Here is a 23527-nt window from a genome sequence, read left to right on the forward strand (position 1 = left end):
TCATGGCTACGTGGGAATAAGGATGGCAGGGCTGTTTTTATTTCCGTCTGAGGCTGTGTGGGCAGCAGGAGGACACATGGCAGGGTGGGTATCTCGTTCCATCAGGACTGATGCAGCCATGGTGCCTATTGTTTCTTTGCCCCACCTGATGCAGTGCACACACCTCCTTTGCCCATCGTTGGGTCTGGGCTCTGGGCTCTCTCCGCTCTCTGAAAGCACAGATGGCTTCTGCCCTGTCTGCTTGGTTCTGCCAGGAGCTTTCTGAGAATTCTGTGGTAGGGGGGTTGCCCTGTATCTCCCACTGTAAATACAGATGCGAGTACTACAATTGAGTTTAATATTTAATATAATCGGGTTAATGCACATTCCAAACACCATAAATAATCATTAGCTGAGGGTTCTAATTATGCTGGTGGGATCTGGCCTCATGACTAATTTAAAGACCAGAAGACATTCCCATACACAGCTCCCTGAAACATTGTAAATCAGCCCATGGCCCTGTCCCTGCATCACAGCTGCAGACTCTGCAAGCCAAGAGCCCCACCAACCCTGGGCTTCCACCCATCTTCTCAGCCAGCTGGCCAAGCTGGGCTCACATGCCATGGGGGCTTAAGACGCCACCAGGCCAAGGTTCAAGGGTAGTCACTGAGAGTGGTGCTTGGAGAGGGCTCTCTATGAGTGAAGAGAGCTAACTATGGATGTCACAGACTTGAGGACTCAGGACATGCCTTATGCAAGTCAGGAAGTTACTGATTTCTTGGTGTTACTGGATGGTGCCACTGTGGGTTGGGTGCTTATGAGGGAAGAGGGCTATTCAGCAGAACTGTGGGAGCACAGTCCTGAGGGATCTGATCTTTCTAGGCAGGCATGGGGGACAGTGCTCTCAATTTCAAATGAGGGCACACAGCCTGCCAGGGTTGAGATAAAAGTGAGGAGGAAACCTGCGGACCACAACTTAAACTGGGGCTGTAAACAGAACCCCTTCTTTTTTTTAAAAAATTTTTAAGATTTTATTCATTTATTATATATAAGTACACTGTAGCTGACTTCAGACACACCAGAAGAGGGGATCGGGTCTCTTTACAGATGGTTGTGAGCCACCATGTGGTTGCTGGGAATTGAACTCAGGACCTCTGGAAGAGTAGTCGGGTGCTCTTAACCGCTGAGCCATCTCTCCAGCCCAACAGAACCCCTTCTATAGGGGGTGATGAGGTGCCCATCTGGGGTGAGAACTGTTGCAGAAAAGCTAGGAACTGAATCAGTTGCAGCCAGGGCCTTTCTGCTCTGGTCTTAGAACAACAAGGCTCTACATTGTATCCTAAGACCCACTGTGCTCTCCAAGATCTCATGTGTTACCAGGCCTTGACATGTTCCCCCAAATCTGACAAGATCCCTAGGCTCTGACGTGTTCAAGACTGGAGATATCCTCTGAACCAAGATATATTTTCAAAGCCCTGGCACAGAGCTAGCTGCTCTTGGAGGGAGTGTGAAGCAAGAAACTAAGCCTGTGGGCTGCCCGTCCCCAGCGGGTACACCCGAAGTACAGAAGAGGGGTGGGAGGAGTGGGAAGGTTATAAGAACTGGAGGACCAGGAATCTGCTGCGGGACAGTGTCAGGGAAGCTGTACCCATGAACACTCAGTGAAATGCTTGAACAAGCCAGGCATAATGTCACTATTACAGACAGTGTCAGTGTGGATAGGGAAACTCCATGTGGCCCCACCTCTAGATGAAGAGCTATGGGTGGCCAATGGGTAGAGAGAGAGAGAGAGAACATTTCTCCTCCAGAGTTGAAGCTCAACACAGATTGCCTAACCTCGGATGGTCAGCCCTGGACACGTATACATATGAGCAAAGCCAAATGGACTCTGGGTTTTACATGTGGGTTTATATGTATGTGTTATGTTTATGTGTTTTTACATATACCAGTAATAATAAAAGAAGAGATTACCAGTCTGGGAGGGGACCTGGGAGGAGTTGGAGGGAAGGATGGGGTTAATACGGAAGCAATGCTCTGCATAACGTTCTCAGAAATAAAACTCTTAAGTTAAAAAAAAAAGGAGGGCAATGCAGAGAAGTTCTAGACTCCTGTGCGCTCCCCTCCGGTCACAGAAGCAATGTCCGTGAGTGGCAAAGTGTACAGGAAGCTTCAAGGGTGCAGGCCTCCTGGATTGGCCTTCTTGGGGACTGCAGCCATCTTTGAGCCCCTCATGCTTCTGTAAGTGACCCCAATAGTGAGTTCACACAGCCAGGTGGGTGGAATAATTTTTTTTAAAAAAGGTGAGTCCTTAGTTTCTGTCTGGGGTGAATAGAAAAGTCACACAACACCCTGAGGACCACAGCATTCCTACAGCAAGATGGCAGGCCAAGATTGGAGACTCTGGGAGCTCACGGGCCTGCTGGTCTGGCACAGACAATGACTGAACAACAGACACCCTGCCTCAACAAGGTGGCAGGTGAATTACACCCAAGGTTATCCTCTGACCTCTGCATGTGTGCCACGACGTAGGAAGGTAGCCTGACAGGAATGTCACCCCCCCCCCAACTCTCTAACTTTCTCTCTCTCTCTAACCCTCTAACTCACTCTCTCTCACTCTCTAACTCTCTGTCACTCTCGAACTCTCTATCTCTAACTCCCCCCCCACTCTCTAACTCTCTCTCTCTCTAACTCTCTCCAACCCCTGCTCTCTCTTACTCTTTACACCACGAGAAAGAGAAGCTTTCGTCCTGAGCTCAGAAAAGCTGAGTCCCTGCCCCTGATATTCCACCGGAGAGCCAAGACCCCGGATACCGAGCTGCTAGCTTTGCCCTGTGTGATGGGTGGCTCAGAAGTCCACCATGGAGGGTAGCTACCCCTAGAAGGCGAATTTGAAGCTAGGACCTTCTGACTGGCTGCTTCAAGCAGGTGCCCGACCAAGCTGGAGTCTGTGGGAACTGGCCTGCCCAGGAGGTGGCGCTAGAGAACAGATAGGTAGCCTCCCACTTGCCTGCTACTGGCCTTTGCTGTTTACTGAATTCCACCTGGAGCTCTGCCACCTGCAGCCCTCAGGGCTTGGTGTCACTGGCCTGCTGTGGACTCCAGCAGAACTAAGGACAGAGCTGCTGACTCAGAGCTCTTGCTTCATCAGACCTGCAGCCTGTGGCCACTTGCCATGATCAGCTTACCTGATGCTCAGCTGGAGTGGCTGGGGCAGGTGATGACAGAACAGGACCCAGTGGTCATTGGACCTTAGTGATAGAGGAGGAAATAGAAGCCAGGAGGGAGGGGCAACAGTCACATGTCCTACAAGTGCAGGGCCAGCATCCGTTCCCCTCGCTGGGTCCCAGGGACAGGAAAGTGGTGCTGACAGCCATCCCTGGCCAAATTTCAGACACTGAGTGGTAGAACTGTGTCTACAAACCCGGCTTCCTGAACTTAGCATTGTGATAAAGAAAAGGTTCAATGCAGGGGAGATGAAACTGGGTGGGGCCAGCAGGAGGAAGCAGATGGATTGGGACAGGCAGGGCAGATGTCTCTCCTTCTACAGGTTGGGCATGTGAGGACAAGAGTTCTAGACCTAGTGGGTGCTCAGCATCTGAGGACATAAGTCCTAGCACCTAGTGGGTGCTCAGCATGTGAGGACAAGAGTTCTATCACCTAGTGGGTGCTCAGCATGTAAGGCTATGAGTCCTAGCACCTAGTGGGCGCTCAACATGTGAGGACAAGAGTTCTAGCACCTAGTGGGTACTCAGCATCTGAGGACATAAGTTCTAGCACCTAGTGGGTGCTCAGCATGTGAGGACACGAGTTCTAGCACCTAGTGGGTGCTCAGCATGTGAGGACACAAGTTCTAGCACCTAGTGGGTGCTCAGCATGTTAGGACATGAGTCCTAGCACCTAGTGGGTGCTCAGTATGTGAGGGCACAAGTCCTAGCACCTAGTGGGTGCTCAGCATGTGAGCACATGAGTCCTAGCACCTAGTGGGTGCTCAGCATTTACTACCAGAACTCTGCAGCATGTAGCTGTACATTGCATAACCTCTCAACCTTCCCCACTCGCTGTGTCCTAGTTGATGCCATAATTCCTGTGGGTTGCAAGAATCTCTTTGTCACTGCAGTCAGTGGGTGACAAGTGACCAAGTGTAGGAAGTCATCTACTCTCCAGTCCTAACGATTCATTTGCAGCAGTTCCAGCCAGGTTTCCCCCACCACCCTGCCCTGTCCAGTTAGTTCATAATCAGTAAATGCAGATTCTCCGCAGCCATTGTCTGGCCCACCCTCTGCAGCCAGCAAGGAGCAGACACCATGGGGAGTTCATTCTCTGTCAGGCTGAGGATGCAGGGCTGATCCTGGCCCTGCCAGCCTACTCTAGCAGAGGACACTCTCTCAGGAAAGAGAGTGCAGGGCAGTCACCATTGAGAAGTTAGGAAAATAGGCCAGTGTCATCCAGGGTTGGCCTCAGAGAGTCTCTGCACCCCAGACATAAGTGATCCAGAATGCTGGCTCTGTGTGTGTGTGTGTGTGTGTGTGTGTGTGTGTGTGTGTGTGTGTGTTAGAGAGAGAGAGAGAGAATGTACATGTGTAAGAGAGTATGTGTATGTCCCAGCATGTATGTGCATGCATGTGAGTGTGTGAACATGTGAGTGTGTGCATGTGTGAAAGTGTGAGTGTGTGTCCATTTGCATGTGTGTGCATGTATGAGAGAGTGTGTGAACTTGAGTGTATTTGTGTGCAAGAGTGTGTGCACATGTGTGAGATTGTATGTATGTGTCCACATGTATGTGTGTGAGTGTGTGTGTGCCTATGTGCATGTGTATGCATGTGTGAGAGTGTATGTGAACATGTGAGTTTGTTTGTACATGTGAGTGTGTGTGCATGCATGTGTGTGCCCATGTGCATGTGTATGCATGTGTGAGGCTGTGTGTGAACATGTGAGTGTATGCACATGCATGTGTGTGCATGTGTGTGTGAGAATGTGAACATGTGCTTGTGAGATAGAATGTATGAACATGTGTGTGTGTGCTCATGTGCATTTGTGTGCCTGTGAGAGTGTGTATGAACATGTGTGTGTGTGTGTGTGTGTGTGTATGTGTGTACATGTGTGTGTAGGGTGGCAGTGGACAGTCCAGAGGAAAGAGCACTATCACCAGATTCATTTGGAAAGACGAAAGCAGACACCATCATCTACAGTTGTGCACATGCTCTAAGGAAGCCATTGCTTCATACAGATGAAAACATGACAGTTCTGTTGTGGGTACCTGTGTAAAGACCAGAAGATGACACCCAGAAGGAGGTCACAGAGACCGCATAGTCATGACACTTGTTTGAAGAACATGATGCCTTACTCTCAGGGGACATCTGGCTTGCTCCAGATGCCTCACAAGGCAGCTCTGTACCCTTGCAGGGAGATACACTCTGCCTGCCCTGTGTGTCAGAGAGCCTGCGGAATGAACCCTGTCGTCAAGGCTACCTCAGCAGGGGGGACAGCTGGGCTCAGGTGGGCATCCACTTGGAGAGCTGCTACATTTTGGTCAGAACTGAGTGAAAGTTTTCAGAAACATGGTATAGACTGGGACCAGACAGGGTGACAAGTATCCATTTTCTCCCAGCAGAGCCGCAGGGAAAAGTAGAGTCTACCCTGGCACCTGGTCCCAAGTCAGGGACTGCTCAGGAGGCTGGGGACAGGTTTCCCATGTAGACTGGGACACGGCTTTGCTCTCCCTAATATTTTACTTAGAGCACTCTGGGCAGAACCTCCCATAGTTCTGGAGAGGAAGACCGCTTCCCAGCGAGTGTGCACAGGAGTGAGGGAAAGGACTGTATTGGAGATGAAGCGCTCCGGTCTCCTCACCACACGAGTCACCTCTGTGGGCAAGTGCCCAGCCCAGATTTCCCCAGACCTTCAGAGAGACAGGCAGACGTGAGTCCAGCCCTTGTTCAGACTGTCACTGAAGCTGCAGGGACTTCGACTCAAGTCCAAGTCTCTTTGTCCAAAAAACCTTACAGGGAGTGGGGGTAGAGCTTGGAGTCCCAGTACCCCAGGAGTCACCAGGTAATGGTCTTGGCAAAAGCCGGTGGGAGCTGGTGAGTGTTCGTCTTGGGCTGGTCTCACGACTCTTTGGATACTTTGTCAGCGCTCTTCTGGAAGGGCGAGGGTGCCTAGCTCAGCTTAAGAACCCGTTCAGTGGTGAAATTGGTAGATCCGGCTGGAATTTGTGCTCAACTGCGTGGACACTCAACTGCCTTCCTCAAGGGCTTTTCATGCATCGAAAGGTGTTAAAATCGATACCCGGCCTTGAGGCTGATTGTGCTTTTAAGTAAATCTATGCACTTGGGCAGGTTCTCTGTGCGCCGGGCAGCATGGCTTTGGGTTCTCAGAGACCTTAATGAAGGGGGCCGTCACCAGGGAGATAAACACGCTGCCAGGTTGCAAACAGACGTGTCAACACAGGCTCGGCCCATTAATTTGATCATCATTGAGCTGACCCCACAGACTTTGCTGAGACAAATATATCTGGAGAGAGAATGCAGAGAGGGAGGGGGACACGGGAGAGTTACAGTAGCTCGGTGGTTGCAGAAGACATGCCCAAGAGTGCTGACCAAATGCCTTGCAGGTTATTACTGACCTCGAGCTCTGGAGAGAAGGGTTAGCAGAGAAGAACTTAGGATCCAGGCAATGGGATGACATAGGCAGGTTCCTTTCTGCACATTCAAGCAGAAGGCCTATAGAGAGAGTCTACCAGGAGGGCAGGGGAAGCTAGGGGAGAGGGCACCTCTCTGTGTCGCCTGAATGAAGTTCAAGGAAACGTCTGTGTCAAAATGTTTCCTCCTCAGGGACTTACCGATGCTTTTTCTCCTTGGGAAAGTGTTCTTTTCTGCTCCTGGAACACTTAATTTCATTCAGAATGAAAAATGAAGGAGGGAGTGGATTGCACCTGCAGCTAGTACCCAGCCTGGCTCGGCGAGCTTCACTGATTAGCTGAAAGCCCCGGTGGGGAAGTGGTTATCTTCACCAAGGCAGAGGGAAAGAACCATGAGGTAACCATGGAAGGCTGCTGTGGGTCAGAGTGGGTACAAAGTGGGTTACTGGCTTAAAGGGTTTTTGAGGGTCTCAGAGGAGAGGGCTGAGCAGATCAGGCCTGTCTGTTCCGATTCAGACTGGATCGCAAAGAACTCAAGAATACAGAGCAGCTTGCAATCATTCTCTGAGTACCCCGGGGGGACTGGGTCCAACCTGGCACAGTTCCTCTCCCAAGTCTAGCATGCATGTCCAGTATTGGTTTAACATACTGTAGCAGCAGCTGGTGGGCATGCGGGGAGGGCTGACCTGCAGGGACTCACACAGCTTCTCAGGTTCTTTCAGGTGTGTGCACCCACCTCTAAGGTGGTTTGTGTTGAAGCCACCTGCTGCGGGCCTTTTCCTGCACTTGAATTTATGTGGAGACCAGTACCAAAGCCAAGGAACGAAACAACCAGCTCCATAGGCCAAGAGCCAAAGTGGTTTTGTTTCCCAAGCAGGCCACGACAAGCTTTCACGTTCAGAAGTAAAACAAGCCGTAGTCCGGAGAAAACCTGCTAAAAAATCATCGGCCTTTTGTCCCACGTGACAGGTGCGGCCTCTGTCGGAAGCTTCTGTCCTTCACAGCTCCCTGCTTTGCTTCCAGAACAGATAGAACATGTGAAAGTTCGCCATGTTGAGATAAATCTACCTCACTGTTGGTTGGAATATGGGTTTTGATGTCCAGAGAACAGGTAAGGTTGGCAGCGTGTACTGAACTTTGGAGTCCTGGGTATTGTGAAGGGGGCAGGCAGCCCAGGAGTGGTTTGAAATCTGCTGTCCTGAGAGTCCCTCCCAACAGCAGCCTGTGTCCTCGCTGACTAGGAATGTGGCTAGAAGCAGTCATGGCTGCACGAGTCTGCCTCTTTCCTGCCTTGAGAGTTTGGTCTGACCGGTAAAGCTGCCTGGCTCTCCCCAAACCAAACAATTCCTCTTGGGTCACAAAATCCAGCATTTGCTTCCCCAAGCCAACTGATTCTTGCTGGGGCCACATTTTCACAGCAATGGTCAGAGGCGGACAATCTAGCAAACATGGGGTTGCCATGGAGACTCGTTTGGAATGTCTGTGTGCTGTTTGGTTTTAGGAACTATTTTGGAAGAGCTGGGGGAAAACCCTGGGTTTGTAGTATTTCGTAACTTTCTTAAAAATTTATGCTGTACTGAATATTGTGTCTTTATTTGGGATATAAAAGCATCAAGAAAGGTGTGGTGTGCCCCGTGATGGGCTCCTCAGAGGAGCCAAGGCTCCCAATGGCCCCTGAAAATGGCCAGAAATAGGTGTGGGGTGGGGACTTGCCTTTTCCGTGATGGCTATCCTCTTGGGCTTTGGGCTGGGGAGATGGCCTGCTTGGGACCCTTGATCATCTTTCTGCTCAGTCACTGGGAAACAGGGAAATCACAGGACATCCTGGAGCTTAATAAAGCCAGATGTAGATTCAAACCCCCACGTGGGGTTTGTCCAATTTCTGTGTGGTATTGGACAAGCCTAGACTACTCATCTGTAGACCTGCTTGGGCACCACTACCCTGCAGAGCTGGGGAAGGACAGGGAAGAGAATGTCTGAGGATTCCTCTGCTGTAACTTTGGCCAAGAGCAGCCACGTCTTCCTGACTCAGCACCTAGCTCTCGAACAGGGATGCAGCCAGCCCTGGGGTGTATCTTTTCTGTCCCAGCCAAGTGAATGGCCAGGGTGTCATGAGTGGGCCCCCAGATTCTCCACTGCCCTGTCATGGCTCCAGACCTTTGTCAGCAGTAAAGCTGACATGCTGATGCACAGTTCTATATGGATGGTGACAGTGGCGCTGGCTGCCATCATATATTGCCACCAATTCTATGACAATCCCAGACACTGTCTTCATTTCTCACCATCCTCAATTATCAGTGTCCCCACACACTGCCATACAATTTTTTTTCTGCCCCGAAGCCTTTCCACCAACTAGGTAATACTGTGTAAACAAATACTAAAATACACTAAGGAGGCTAAATTCTAAAGGCACCCCTCTGGGAGGCTGGGTGGTTTTGTGAAGATCTAGCAATATGCCCAACCAGTTGCTCCTATGTCTGCTTGGAAAAGCATGCATTTTTGTGTAGTGAGTTCTGTTTGAATTTTGTGTGTACTGGGTTCTGTTCTGTATATGCTTCAATGGAGAGTATGGCTAGTCTTCCCAGGTACCATTGGCGGACATGCCTTGTCCTACACAGAAAACCAGTGGGCAAGAAAGCCGCTAGCAGGAGACAGTTCCCATGGAGCTGGCTATCTTAGGGAAACCTCTCTGAGCCTTAAGATATCACGTATGTCTGCTTTGACTGGCATTATGGATTGGACTGGATCCTGGGCCACAGCAGTTATCCAGACTGCTAGTAACCTCTTGATTCTCAGCATCAGGGCTTAGATTCCCTGTGCCCTCTTAAGACTGGACCCTCAACAGCTATCCACGGTGCTGTCTGAACAGGAGAGAGATTATGATCCTGCCCCTGCCCCGTCACACTGACTCTTCAGCTCCTTTCTCCTGCAGCAGAAGGAGCCTGGGGGAGGCCTATGCTTACTGGCTTCGGGAGGAGTGTGTCTGCACACCCTGATCTGGTTGCTGCTATCATGCCAGAGTCCACGACTGGATTCTTAAGAGGGCCATAGTCTACATGCTTGGCATTAACCTTCTCTTTGGAACATTCCTGCTTTCTAGTTCTTTCTCTTTCAGTTTAAGAAAATGAAAGGGTAGGACTGGAGAGATCAAGCCATCTGGTTGATGGAGTTGGAGAGGAAGATTCAGTAGGGCTGACTGTTGACTGAGGGCAAGCAGAGTAACCAGCATGCTGTAAACCCCAGACACATCAGTCTTCTTCAGTTACCAGAAGAGAGCCAGCTGGACTATGCTACCATTCTACAGGTGCACATCTGACCCCACCCTCTTCTGAGTCCTGGGAGAAGTGTGCAATGCTAGGAACTGACACTAGGTGGCACCTTTCTTAACTTTAGGAACCTTGGGGCCACTATGGTGGCGCTGGGGTGACTGGGGTGGAGTCATATGGAAGCAGTCTCCTGTTTGGCGGGCCAATGGCACCTGGGAAGACCAGCCATACTCTCCATTGAGGCATAGTTGCCTCATGGCCTGGAAGCCCTGCTTACATGGAGGTAGAGGAATGCTTGCCTTTCTGAAGGTTTCTTCTCCCAAAATCTGTCTACCATCGGACAAATGCCTGTGGAGAGGGAAGAGGGCTGGGCTTCCAAGAGCCCTCTTCCCTCTAGGTTTGCAGAAAGGGGAGGAGGGAAAGAGAAGAAGAGGGGAGGAAAGGAGGAGGGAATAGTAGTAAGGGTATCGGAGACCCTTGTGCTTCAATTTCTTGGCTCAACAACATGCTGACTGAGCTCACACTGCGGGTGCCCAGCATACAGAACACAGGGCAAGCATGTTGGTGAATTCTCCCAGGATCTCTTTCTAGCAGTAAAATTGGCAATTGTGAGGTAGACTCTGTTTGGGCAGTGAGAGATGGGGTGGGGAGAGGGGACATATCTCAGTGACTACAGAAGGACAGATTCCCTGTCTCAGACCTGCTGGTAGACCTTGGCTCCTGCTCATTACTCAGGACCTTCTGGTAGACCTCAGCTTGTGCTCACTACTCAGGACCTCACTGTTGCTCAGAATAACTGACTTTTGGGGTGTATCCTCTCACCTGCTTTTCTTCCTCACAATTGCCACATTACAATAACCATGAGCCATCCCCAGTGGGTGCGGTCTGTGACCAGGACTTAGCTTGTCTACTGAGTCAGATCAGGGTCGGGTGCTGATGGGTCCATAGGGATTTACTCTCCCTTCAAGCAGAACCAGGCAGTCACCAGACCCTGCCTGATCTGCCCTGGTGCCCTTGTCCTACCTTTGGGTCCTTCCTAATGTCACTATCACAGCGGACCTTCATGAGCTCTTAATTTAACCTTAAAGCCCTTTCTCTCCTGTCCTGCCAAACATCTAGCAAATCGCCTTCCTTGTTCACAGCCTGCCCCATTTTTGCAGGTGCTCATGGAGCACGGCTTGTGTACACTTTGAAACAGATGTTCCCTGTTCACCAGGTGCTGGGGCCACCAGGAGAGTTGACGGGCAAAGCACGTAGTGGGAGAAGCAGTAGGCATGTCTGTCTGTGTTTAAAGAAAGCTCTTCCTCTACTCCAGCTGTCTTAGACACTCTCCCATCTCTAGATTCAGCTCCTTGCAGGCATGGTAGCACCATAACCCTTCCCCATCCTTCCCCAGGCCCCAGCAGCTGCCTCTAATCCCTCCATTCTGGTCATGGTTCTGTCCTGAGTCCCTAGCTCAGAGACATGATGGACAGCTTCAGTTCTAGCATCTAGCATGATGGTTGTTCCCCCCTTCCTGAATCTCTGGATTCCTTTTCCTGAGGTTCAATACTATATCCTTAAGGCAGAAATTCCATTCAGGGGTTTGAAGGTTTTAATGGTTGCTTCCCAGCTGGTGACACTGTTTTGGGTCTTGGAGAGAAGCTGGCAGAAGTAGAGCCACTAGAGTGTGCCCGTGGAGGTTTTATAGTTTCCAATTCTGGCCTGTGCTCTCTGCTTCTGCCAGAAACGACATGAAGCAATGGCCTCACATGCCTGCCAACACCACCCTGCCTTTCCCACCATGATGGTGGGAAAGTCTCTCTGAAATGGTGACCTTCTCTGAAATGGTAAACCTTCCTCCTCTAAGTAGCTTCTGTCAGATTTTTGTCCAGTAAGTGATGCTTTTTCCTGCAGGTGGAATATGGGAAGCTGGAAATGAGGACAGGTGAGCATCACAGGCGCTGGGGACTGCTGGGGGATGGCACACCTAGGTGGGGGAGGGCACACTTGAGAGGGGGGTGGGGAGATTCAGCCACACTCATCTTCCTAGCACTTCTGTCCCTGAAAAGTTATCACAGAATCTGGAACCAACAGCCATCTGCTTCTTCACACCCTCCCTTCTGCAGGCACAAAGGGCACCTCCTCTGTCAGGTCCCGTCCAGCCTCCGCCTGCTCAGGGATCTCACAAGCTGGTTGTGTTCACACCCCAGGAAGGCTGTCCTTAAGTGCTCTGACCACCCCTGGCTTAGCTCCCTAAATGCTGTGGGACTGAGGTTAAGATTAGGCACATGTAGTGTATCCCAAAACCAGACCTTGTTTCCTCCCTTGGAACTGCGTGGATGGCCAGGGCCTCTTTTATGTACAGCAGGCACTAGGACCTGTGGCCTCGTCAACTCTCAGGCTCTGTCAAGAGCTGGCTCTGCCCTTGACCACTGAGTGAGTTCCTCAAGGAGCATCTGCGTATTTTCTGTTCCTTTCAGTCCCCCTGACTTCTCCATGTTGGTGTTGAGGCATCCTAGAGCTACCCCTCCCTAGGTGTGACTTCAGCCACAGACCAGCCTCCTGGTTCACCCCCAACCTCGTCCAGAGTCATCCTTAATGTTTCTTCGAGTGCTCAAAGCCACCTCCAGCTCTTGGCCTCCGGTTCAGAACTTCCCTCAGAAAGCGGCGTATTTTATCTTTATGTGTCAAGATTTATATAAAAAGGGGGATAGTTCAACTCTCAATGTAATGAGTTGGAAGAACAGCTCTCTGGTGGCTTCCTTGGCGATCACGGCATCAATAACATTGATTGCTAAAAATAACTAATGACCCCAGGCAAGGGATAGCCGTGGACCGTTCCAGCCCTGCCTGTAGCAGGGAGACAGGTACTGGGCTCAATACGGCGGGTGGGCTCCCAGAGGAGCTGCAGCAGAAGGTGGAGCCAAGCCAAAGTGCTCTTCAGGGTGCCAACAAAAGCAGAAGTGGCTAAGAGAGTGATCACACAAACCAGTGTGGCCTGCGTCATGTGGGAAGTGAAAAGTCAACCAGGGAAGTCTTTTGAGAGAAGCAACCTGGAAGTGTCACATGTGTGACAACAGGCTTGGGAAAGAGAATTCTCATTAGTCCGAAGGAGCCTTGGTTTTCCTCATCTGAGAAGTGGAGGTTCATGGCTCATCATGTGTGTGGGGAAGCAGAGCAAGGTCCGTGTGCAGGTCTGAGCCTCACAGCGTGGGGAAGGAGAGGCCGTTCAGTCAGTCCTGCTTGCGTCTAGAATGCATTCTGTGCAGCCAAGGCAGGAAGTCCCCAGGAAACCGGCTAGCAAATGGAACTGGAGGCAGACTCCAAGGAGCCTTGCTAAAGACCTTCTGGTGTCAGGCCTGAGGTACATAAATGCCATTTAGAACGAAGGCTTACCCAAACCAGAGAAGCAATGGCTTTTGACAAGGAAGATGGAAAGGCATGGGCCACACGCATTTCACAGTGGCTCTAACAGTTGCCTCTCTGGTCTGATGACAGGTGGGTGGGAATCTGTTTCCATATTTGCAAGATCAATTCTCCCTCCCACGACCTTGGCCCTGGCCACTGAGCCCCGGGTGGTGGTGGCCTTCTTCTCCCAGTAACCCAGTAGTTTATCTAGGGATTTTTCACTGGCCAGAGGAGCCGAACAGCTAGCTGCAGGACAGCTCCTCTCACCTGCCTTTCTGAAAAGAATTCTCTCTCGGTCCTTCCCATACCTCTTCTGGGATTTCAGGAAAGGATCAGAGGCTGGGAAGTGAAGTTCCAGGAAGAAGCGTGTATTGTCGGCCAACAGGAGTCCAGCTTAGTCAATGGGGCGCTATAACTTCAGCTTGGTCCCAGAGTCCATGTAAAATAACTGTGTGACCTGGCACACATGTGTAAATCCTAGTGTTGGAGAGAGTAGACAAGAGGGTGCCTGGGGCCAACTGGCCAGCCAGTCTAGGCTACTTGGTTGTCTGGCACAAGACTAGTGAGAGAGACCCTATGTCAAAAAAGAAAACAAACAAACAAACAAACAAACCACCAGATGAAGTAAATAGAGCTTTGGCCTTCATAAGCAAGAGCACGTGTGCATGTGTGCAGACACACACACACACACACACACACACACACACACACACACCACACACCTGTACACTGGCACACATGCACACACAAAGTCTAAGTGCATGGAGAAAAGAATAGCATGCTCTACAGTTGACTGTAAATGCCAGCTCTGAGGGCCAGGCTGGAACCTCCCTTGTGAAGTCAGTTTTCTGTGCCCCAGGGATGAAGGAGGTCCACACTTATCAGCAGGGTGAAGTGTGGGAGATAAGGAAGCTTCCCAAGCTGCAAGCAAGCTTCCCCGAGTGGATTTATAATTAAACGGAGCAGGTATTTGCCGTGCTCAGCTTCCGGTGTGGGAATTTACTGACACAACTCAATATGCGGTTTTGGTTGGAGATGCTGTCCACCAGGCAGGCAGACGGGGGGGGGGGGCTGATGACCTACGCATGGCCCTTGTGCCTTTAGTTCCCTTTCTGTGCCGCACACTCTAGTCTCTTGTGCTATCATTTACGGGATCCATAGGGTGGGAAGCCTCCCTTCCCTGGGACATGGGACCAGATAAGGGCTTCCAAAGAAGTCCCCGTTGTTCTTAGGGACTGGAAGCAGTGCATTAGAGTCCTTGCGTTCGCATGATCGCAGAGAGAACACAGACCCTGCCACTTTCTCCGCGGTGTCACGGGCTCCTTTATGTTCAGGAGAAAGAAAGCGAACCCTGCTGGCTGGATATAAGAAACTGGGCCGCCATGTGACTTAGTCAATCCCAACACAGAGTTGAGCCTTGAATTTCACAGTGCCTAGATTGCAGATGTGCCCAGCCTGTATACTACCTAATTTTGCAGCCGAGTGCCGGGCTAGCCCAAGGGACTCCGTCTTCCTCTCCCCTGCTTTCTCTTGCCCAGGTTCTCACTGGTGTTCAATACGTGAGGGCTGCTCTAAACTCTTGCGAGTCTTCCAATAACTATATATAGCAAGGGTAATTAATACAGGGCTCGCCGAGCCCCAGTGGCGAGGAGATGGGAGCGGAGACTGGTCTGCCCATCTGCAGCACGGCCCCAGCATATAGAACGTGCTCTACGCATACTGCCCGAAAGCAGGGGCAATGGCGTTGGTTTGCAATGTGCCATGCACACTCACACACTCAGCCGCCACGCCCGTGCCTCCCCACCCCGCACTGCCCCCCCGGAAGTGCCCAATGCTGCAGAGCAGCCTGGCTGCTCCCTCCTTATAATGAGAGAACAGCAGGATGCCAGCCTCCTAGAGAGATCCTTCTGCCTGCTCTCCTCTCTGTTCAGTTCTGCCCCCAGAGACCCCTGCCTGCCGTATTCCGATTCCACTAACGCAAAACTACATTTGGGGGAAAATCACCCGCTTCCTTCGTGTTGGGGGGAAGTAAGGCTTGTACAGACTTCATTTGGGAGTGTGGCCTTTCTTTAGGGAGTTAGTATTAAATGCGGCTCTCCCTGGAATCCGTGCCCCAGCTTTGCATACATCCTCTGTCCCCATTAAAATAATCTCCTGTGGCAGGAATGCTAGAGTTTGGGGTCCAGAGAGGCACCTCGCCATTTAGGATGTCACACTGTCGGTGCCCTGTTCTTGTATCATATTTCACAATTTTTCAAAGCCACTCTAAGTTACCTCCTTCTGGTCAAGTCGGCCAGGCAATCTTCATTATCTGAACTGAGCAGGGGAAGCAACTGAGGGCTCAGAATGGGGGGGGGGTTCAAGTTCAGTGGTGGGGCGGTGTCAAGCTCCTTTTCTGGGGCTCAGACCAAGTCACTCTTCTTTTTATAGCTAATGTATTGCTTGGGGGATGTGGCAGATGAAGGAACTGCTACCTCATAGCGACAGGATGTTGCAGGTCATTAAAGAACCAGAGGCCAGGGGGTAGGGAAGGGGCGCTACTCAGCCCAGCTGTGTGTGGTTGCAGAGGGAAAAGATGGGGCTTGAGAGAGTCGTTGACTGTCACGGGACCCACAGGCACCTTAGAGGCAAGAAGCCAGTCTCATGCAGTCTCATGCAGTCATTTGCCTGACCTCCACACCAAATCAGGAGCACTCGTATACTGCAGGCACATGGATGCCCTCTGGAGTCAGAAGAGCCAGGTTGATCTAACTTGCTTTCTAGTCCTTTCCAGTAAATGATGCCCCTTTCCTCAGTTTACCCACCCTTGAAGCCATCAGAAGAACGTGAGTCCGCGGCCAGTTTGTCAGATTAAACTGCGTATCATTATCATCCAGTTAAGGCTCTGAGTGGTTATGGCGGCTCCAGGAGATACCTGGCTCTGGAAGAAGCATCAGACAAGCAAGTGTTCAGGACCCCGGACAGCACCACGCATCCTGAGGTATGTGGCAGCCTCGCTCACTTCTGCCTCAAGGGGGCAAACACCCAGAAAAACAGCTAATAACTAGGAAGGCTCACAGTACTGCAGATATATCTTTACTAGATCCCAAACCTGATTTCGTGTCCCTTTTTGCTACCCTCTCAGTAACTTCCTCAAGTCTGCCCACCACAGGATGTGCTTAGATTTGGGGGACCTTCCCAGAGGTGGCTTTATCTGGTGGTAGCAGCCAGAGATCATGAACCGTGCAGTATGCAGCTGAGTCCTGACACGCATGTCCTCGCTAAATCTACCACCCTGGAAATGCGTCTGGAGTCCATCCTGCCTGCCCACAGCAGATTTTGCAGATCCTGGCAATTGGAGCATGTTAAGGACCAGATATAGCTGTCAGGTCTGATTTCTTAAATCAAGATTTGTTTGGTGTGGATGGCAGGATGGAAATGGGAATGTTTCGTCTGGAGAGGGGAGGGAGGGGGACACCGGGGGCTGGAGAGGGAGGGGAGACACTGGATTCTGCCCAGTGCATTTTGGGTGAGAGCGAGTTCCTATTCCGTGGGTCCAGCTCAGGAGATGGGGGGCCTGTTGGGTGGGCAGCTGGGGAGAGGCAGTTCCAGGCAGCAAACTGCACACTGCCGGGTCCTGACTCACACAGAATGTGTTGCCCGTATTTCATTTAGTCCCCCCTGTCCCGAGTGTTCAGCTGTCTTGCATATCACATACAGTTCCTACCTTGTTGAGCCTCATGCAGGACACTCTTCATTTTACAGAGATCCCCCCCCCACTGCAACACACTGTTCATATTACAGAAATTAACCCCCTGCTTGCAGCATAATGTCCATCCTACACGAGATTACCCCCACCCCTGGAGCACACCATCTATCTATAAAGACCTTCCTGCAGCACACCGTCGTCTGTCTCTCACAGACCCCACCGCCCCTTACCCCCACCCCCGGCAGCATGCCGTCCATCATACAGAGATGTGGTGGCAAGTTTCTGTCTGAACACAACATTAGGAACATATGTTACCTCCCTGTAGCCTGCTGAATTTGGGGACAACCCTAGTGTTCATGCATGACAGGTGACCTGCTACATGGCAGTGCTGAGAGGTGGCAGTGAGTGTTGGTACAGTATAAAAGAGAGTCTGCTTGTAAACAGTACATAATTAATGAGATCTACTTAATAGATCGCCATGCAGTCTTTAACAGTGCAGGACCCTTGACGACATTTTTCTACTTTCAGTCACAGTTTGGGGGCATGGGGTGGGGTGGCACTCTGAGCAGGGGCTGGAGGAGGGCAGAGGGCAGAGGCAGAATCAAGGCGAATTAGAGGTTTTTGTTTCGTTTAAGATCGGTTCATTTCACAGACTGCTGACACCGCACACCTCACCGGTTCAGAGTTCATGGTGTTGTCAGGCCCACAGACTCAGACTCAAAAAAGAAAATACAAAAGAACATTCTAGAAAAATAACCTGCCATCAGAAAAATATTAAAATTTAACTAACCCCCCCATACACACAGATTCTGATTTTAGTGTTCTCCTCTGGTTTAGGGACAGTATCATTATGTAATAATCACACCGTGCGCCCCAGCGCAGCACTTTGGGAAGACTTTATGTGGTACGTACATGACTCGCATGAGTGTACAGGAAAGCGCAAGGGGTCCGCTGACTTCAGAGCAGGGGTCTTCTGTCTGCCTGCACCCCTTTTCCATAAGGACAGGGCTATGGTCCCCGGAAAGATCCCAATGGAAGATTCCAGCCCCTAACAGGGCATGCGCACCTCCCCTTTCCCTCTCTCCCTCCTCCCTCTCTCCCTCTCTCCCTCTTCCCTCCTCCTCTGCTCCCTCCACCTCTCCCTCTCTTTTCCTCTTTCTTTTTGCCCTCCCCCTCTTTCCTTCCCAGCAGCTGTTTTTGTTTTTCTCCTTTTCTTGGCCAGTGTCTTGCTCTGTTTGTCTCCTTAGGGTTCCGGAGTGATTGTCTCCCTCCCCAGAGCAGAGTCCCCTCTTCCCCAGGCAGCTAGGAGTAGAGAGATGGAGTCACAGGAAGTTCCAAAGGGGGATGATCTCTGCGTGTTGGGGGGTCTTTCCTTGGTGAGGTGAGCCCCCAGAGCCATCTACATAACATCCCTGGGACCCTTCCTCATCACCCCAGTGATCCCAGGGCCCTGAAGCCAAGCTGGAAGAAGTTACAGAGCAGGGCAGCTGCAGGGCAAGATGGAAATTATCCACAGAGCGGGTGTGAAGCCAGGGCTGAATCTCTTTTAATTTATAGTCAAGCAAACGGCCTATAGAACATTGGGGGTTGCCTAGACGTCACGCCACTGTAGGAGCAAACAGGAGCGTACTGGGTGACTCCAGCCTCTGTAGTGAAGGCTGTGCCTGGAGAAGGGGAGGACATCCTACTAGGCTGTGCTTGCTCTTGAGGCTTTGGGGTATGGGAAGAGGTCATCACAGGGTAGTGACATAGCTAGTTAGGGTTCGGTGGCCTGACACCCAGTGCACTCTCCCTCTCTCCCTCTCTCCCTTTCTCTCTCTCTCCCTTTCTCTCTCTCTCTCTCTTGCTCTCTCGCTCTCGCGCTCTCTCTCTCCCTCTTGTGTGCTCTCTCTTTCTCACCTCCCTCTCTGTCACCTCTCTCTCTGTCTCTGTCTCTCTCTGTCTCTGTCTCTCTCTGTGTCTCTGTCTCTGTCTCTCTGTCTCTCTCTGTCTCCGTGTCTCTGTCTCTCTCTGTCTCTGTCTCTCTCTGTCTCTCTGTGTCTGTGTCTCTGTCTCTCTCTGTCTCTCTCTGTCTCTGTCTCTCTCTGTCTCTCTCTGTCTCTCTCTCTCTTACACACACACACACACACACACACACACACACACACACACACACAGTGGAAAGAGAACAGAAGTTAACCCTGTGCAATTCCAGGAACAATGAGAATGACATTGGAAACAAAAGTCCCTGGGGTCCTCAGCCGCTGCCTTGGTAGGACACCTGGAGGAAGGAGCCAGCTCTGCATAAAGGGGACAGCATACTGTAAGCAAAGGTGGGCTTGAGTTGCCTCTCCTAACTGCTCTTTCAAGGGAGAGAAGTCAGGACTGCTGCATTGTTATTGTGTCCCTAGGCAGAGGAGCAGGAGGTGGGATGTGTGGGGCTGGTTTCCTGGGGCGATGACTTGAGGCTTGAATATCTGAAGGTGGAACAGTTCATGCTGACAAGGGTTTGCGGGTAGGACATAGAGCAGGCGAAGCTCAGTGGTCGGTGCCAGCTTTCCCTTGGTAAGGTTCTGAGAAAGCTCATCTGCCACTCAGTTGCCATGTCAACCCTTCTCAGAATGAGAAGAGACCCACACTATCATCCTGTTGAAGAAACCATCTCCGGTCTAAGCTATCAGAAGTCACCAACTCATAGCTCAAGGTGCTCGCTGGCTCACTGCTGAGTCCTCTGTTCTTGGCTGCTCACAAATCTGTCACTTTGTGTGCTCAGCATTTGGGGAAAGCCAGGCCATCTCTCCATTCCACTGCCCATGATCAAGCACCCTGGGGTGGAGGAAAGGCTGGGAAGGTGAGTGGTTTTCCTCAAAGTGGGAGCAGCTGGAAGCCTGTGGTATGCACATTCGCCAAACTTACACCGCTGTGATTTGGAGTCGATGGCAGAGGCAGACAGAAGTAAGCATATTGCCCCCACGTTGGTGGCCATATCTATGGGACATGACCTGACTGGCTTGGGGGGCTCCAGGTGAGGGAGAGGCAGACACCTACAACCTGGGACCTTTCTTTGGAAACAGGTACTGTGCATCTAGCTCTAGGGTGGCAGAGGCTGCAGGACTCAGGGACAGAGGCTGATGTGAGAGAGGAACCTGGACACAAAACGCAGTGAGTGCTTCAGGGGACCATTCTACAAGGTAGACCTCTAAGAAGGCCCAGCTCTGTGTGCACGGGCTCTGACAGAACCGCCATAGCTGTGGGCCTAACACCGGCACTTCAGGTGAGGACTGTACTTGGAGAAAAGGGTCTTTAAATAGGTGAAGTGAGTCAAAATGAGGTCAGATGGAATAGGTTTGACCCAGTGGCTGTGAGGAGCTATCATAGCCTGGACACACACTGACACCAGCCGCGCAAGCACATGAGCAGATGACCAAGGAGAGAGACTTCCGCTCACTCTCAGCAGCCACTTCAAGACGGCACACAGATTTTTATTTATCCAGCCTTGGGGGGGGGGGGGCAACCCTGCTGACACCTCGATCTTGTGCTTCTAGCCTGCAAAATGGAGGAAAATAAATGTCTGGCTCTTGAGCCACCCAGGTGGAGAACTCTGTTAAGGCAGGGTAAGATATGGATGCAGTCCCCGATCGGCTCGGGGAGGGGGAGGGGGGAGCACCGAGCGACCCAGCAGAGCTGGGAAGAATGAGAAAGGAAACCTCGTTCCAAGGAGAGGACATAAGTCACTCTGCTGATCCGCAGGCCTGGTTTCTAACAAATGTGGCTTTCCTTTCTTCATAACAATGAGATGAACGCAGACATCCTGGAGGAAAGGGATTCTCTGCTCCTGTGGTAATCTGAAGACAGGGAGAGAAGCTAGTCCGTAGAATCGACCCTGGAAGGAGCGGACAGCAACTGGGCTCTGCCTAAGCTGATGAGGAGATGGCGTCTCCCTCAATGACCACAGTGATTACTGTGCTATGGTCAGCTCTCTAAGTGTCCTTCTGGTCACCAGGCCACCATTACTGGGCTCTCAGAAAAAAATATCAAGACTGACAGACACCAGGATGTACCTGAACAGGAGGATGCTTAGACCCACTGTAAGGCCCTGGCCCTGCTCATCACAAGGCTCCCACAGACCAGTTGACGGAGACAGGCTTGATGCAAAGTGTGTGTGGGGGGCAGCAATATGCCTCCCCAGAGAACAAGTTTTCAGATCAGCTGTTTTCAGCAAGTCCGGGTGGATGAATAAAACAAGATTTATGCCTGACAGGCTTTCTCTTCACAGTTGGGGGAGGGGCCGTTCACTTTTATCAGCAGGAGAAGGGGTGAATCAGGAGTGTCCAACCTGTGGCCCACAGATTCTGACAGCGTACTTGTGTTTGTTTTGTGTGGCACTGCGGTGTGATGTCAGTTATAAACTTCATACGGAAGAGTCTCTAGCTGAGGATGTGGCTTTCACAAAGCACTTGCCACACAAGTGGGAGGATTGGAGTTCAGATCCTCAGAACCCACCAAAGCGCTGGGTGGATGTGGTGGTCTAGGTGTCACTTAATTGCTTGGAGGACAGAATTAGGGACAGATCTCTGGAGCTAGCTGGCTAGTTAAATTAGCCTTGTTGGTAAGCTCTGGGTTCAAAGAGAGACTCTGCCTAAAAGAGTGAGGGATGACTAAGTGTCAGACCTCCAAACACATAGTACACATAATACATACAATACACATAATATGCACAATAAACACAATACACACAATATACATGATATACATAACACATGATACACCTAATACACACAATATACACAATACACATAATACATACAATATACATAGTACACATAATACATGCAATACACATGATACACACAATAAACACAATACACACAATATACATGATATACATAATATACACAATACACATGCTACACCTAATACACACAATATGCACAATACACATAATACACACAATACACACAATACACAGTACACATACATAATACACAATACACATAGTACACACAATACATATAATACACATAATACACACAATACACATAATACACACAATACATACAATACACACAGTACACATAATACACATAGTACACATAATACACATAATACGCACAATACACATAATACACACAATACACATAATACACACAGTACACATAATACACACAATATACGTAATACACACAATAAACACAATACACACATTATACATGATATACACAATACGCACAAGATACACAATACACATAATACACACAATGTACATGATATACATGATTTACACAATACACCCAATACACATAATATACACAATAACACAATACACATAATACACACAATACATATGTGCACTTGCACTCACATGTCCATGCTACTACACACACATGTTAAAAGATCTCAATGTTTTAAGTAAGTTTATGATGCTGTACTGGGCTGCACTGATTGGCTGCTGGGCTTCAGGCTGGACAACACTATTATGGTGGAATGTTATCTACCATCAAAAGGGAGAAATCTGACATAAGCTGTTCACGCCATCTGATTCTGCTTCCAGAAGATTCTAGAGAAGCTGGGCTCTTGAAGGCAGAACATAGGTGATTGCCAAGGCTGGGATGAGGGTAAGACAGGGGAAAGTATTTAATGGGGAAAGTTTCACTTCTGTGGAACACAAGGGTTCTGGAGGTAAACCCTGGAGGTGGCCATGTGACCGTGGAGGTGGCCACGTGACAGCATGAGTTTGTTGATGCTGAGACAGTCAAGTGCTTGGATTGCTGTGTGGAGTTGGCCACAGGTAAAAATAATAATTAAGGGGCTGGAGAGATGGCTCAGCGGTTAAGAGCTCTGACTGCTCTTCCAGAGGTCCTGAGTTCAATTCCCAGCAACCACATGGTGGCTCACAACCATCTGTAATGGGATCCAATGCCCTCTTCTGGTGTGGCTGAAGACAAGTACAGTGTTCTCATACACATAAAAAAAATAATAATTAAGAAGCCTGTGTATCCACTGGGTTGCCCTGGACTAGGTAACTGACGACAGCCTTCCAGAAAGGTGCTAATGTTTGGTGTTACGCATATGAAGCCAAGGCCAGGCGACTAAATAAGCTATTGGGTCAGCATCAAGTCAGGAGTTTGCCTTGGTGATCCCAGCAGCCCTCAGGTGCTGGTGTGTGAAAGAAGGAAGAAAGGCCTCCTACCAAATTCTGGGCTTCCTGTGCCAAGGAGGTCACTTTGGCTTGCAAAGTACACACAGTGACAAGGGGAAAGGGCCAGTTTAAAACAAGTGGGGGCTGCATTTAAAACAAGGTTGCACTAAAGATCAATTTGCATTACACCTGAACCGGAGGCTCTGCTGGTGTAAATGTGTCAGTTGTACTGACCTTCACTGAATGGGAGGTTCATGCCTATGCTGTAGGAATTTCAATTCAGCAAATTATGCATAAAACACATATACCCATAACTGAATGTAAACACAGCAGAAACCTGGCTGCCGCCATCTGCAGAGAATGTGGCTCCACAAATGTGCACTGAGACTTCTCATGGAGAGCATCCTCCAGAGACAGGAGTTTCTGTTTGTCCTAGTTTCTACCTG

General features: G+C 50.3%; 1 protein-coding gene and 1 long non-coding RNA gene across 8 annotated transcripts in view; both read right to left on the reverse strand.

The window, feature by feature from the left end:
* Positions 1-23527, reverse strand: part of Rbfox3 (RNA binding fox-1 homolog 3) — a 436924-nt gene that overhangs the window by 163916 nt on the left and 249481 nt on the right. Inside the window, exon 4 of one of the 7 annotated variants that reach the window (XR_010055160.1) lies at positions 189-200. The gene's annotated coding sequence lies outside the window, so the exon portion shown is untranslated. 7 annotated transcript variants of the gene reach the window in all.
* The window catches only part of LOC134480909 (uncharacterized), a 289699-nt gene that overhangs the window by 38558 nt on the left and 227614 nt on the right, over positions 1-23527 (reverse strand). The gene's annotated exons all lie outside the window — the stretch shown is intronic.

The sequence above is a fragment of the Rattus norvegicus genome, chromosome 10, assembly GCF_036323735.1.
Source record: "Rattus norvegicus strain BN/NHsdMcwi chromosome 10, GRCr8, whole genome shotgun sequence".
NCBI classification, from domain to species: Eukaryota; Metazoa; Chordata; class Mammalia; order Rodentia; family Muridae; genus Rattus; species Rattus norvegicus.